Here is a 1,250-nt window from a genome sequence, read left to right as displayed (position 1 = left end):
TTTATACATATTTGTGCATATGTCTACATACATATATTCGCCAAATACTTGCTATAACGGCATTTAATTATTATTTACTATGCTTTTTACACATTGATCTACACAAATTGTTTCCATTAATTTAGCCTAACTACACTCAGCGCTCACTGCTCTGGCATTCTTCTATAGACAATTAACTATGTTTTATAATTTTTATTTCTTTTCTAAAAACATGTGTTGCAAACTGAAGCGTCGACATTACAAATACAAACGCAATGCCGCCATAAAAAATCAGACAAGTCAACAATTTTTTCGCTAAATAAATCTAACCACATCGGCATCCCTAATGGCTGGCGCTTAACACTCAACATATACATATGTGTACATATGTATATATATARTAACTACATATGCATTATATGCTTACACTCATACATAGAAATATGTGTGCAGCTCGTGTATTTACTAAAATTGTAAATATCTCACATGCTTTTGTTTTTGTAAATGGGCAACTTGACTAAGTTTGGTATTCACTTTGTTCTCAACATTGATTGTATTCTTAAGCTTCTTGGGTATTCATTGGATATTATCTGGCTGTATGTATGATTTTTGTTGTTGTAATTTTGCTTTCTTGCCTTGGACGCATTGAAAAACAACTATTCTGCGCTTTTGTTTTCTGCTTTTATTTTTGCTTAGCTACATGTGTTGTTGTTTTTATGCGCATATGTTGCTGTCTGCTGCATACACATGTATGCATGTATGCATGTATTTCAGTTTGTATGTATGTACTATAGGTATTTTAATTGTTATCTAAAAGGTAAACTTTTACTTGAATATTTTGCCTAGAGTTTCGGTTATCTGCTTGCACATACATATTTATAGTTATGTACATATATATATGTTGCTATGTATTTCTTTGTAAATAGTTTTGGAGTAACACACACATCGAAAAATATGGAAAATTGTTCGCTACTTCATTTGCTAATGCATTGCAGCWTTGTCTTTAACTAACTACTAGGTTTGTATGTATGTATTTATGTATATTATATGTGTGGGTGGATATTCTGCTTGTAGTTTGGAAAACACTGTAAACTGCACTAATAAATTAATGTCTATTCGCATAATTCTGCAATGGGTTCAATTTTTGCTCAGCAAAAGCCTCGATTTTTTTGAAAACTGTCTGGAAACTTTATATAGAATTCAATATTAACAAGAAATTTTTATGGAAAGATTTTCGGAAATGAGCAAAAGTATACTTAAAATAAAATAAA

Source organism: Bactrocera latifrons, unplaced genomic scaffold (assembly GCF_001853355.1).
Source record: "Bactrocera latifrons isolate USDA-ARS-PBARC rearing strain unplaced genomic scaffold, ASM185335v1 scaffold_3, whole genome shotgun sequence".
Classification (NCBI taxonomy): domain Eukaryota; kingdom Metazoa; phylum Arthropoda; class Insecta; order Diptera; family Tephritidae; genus Bactrocera; species Bactrocera latifrons.
This window is presented reverse-complemented; position numbering follows the sequence as displayed.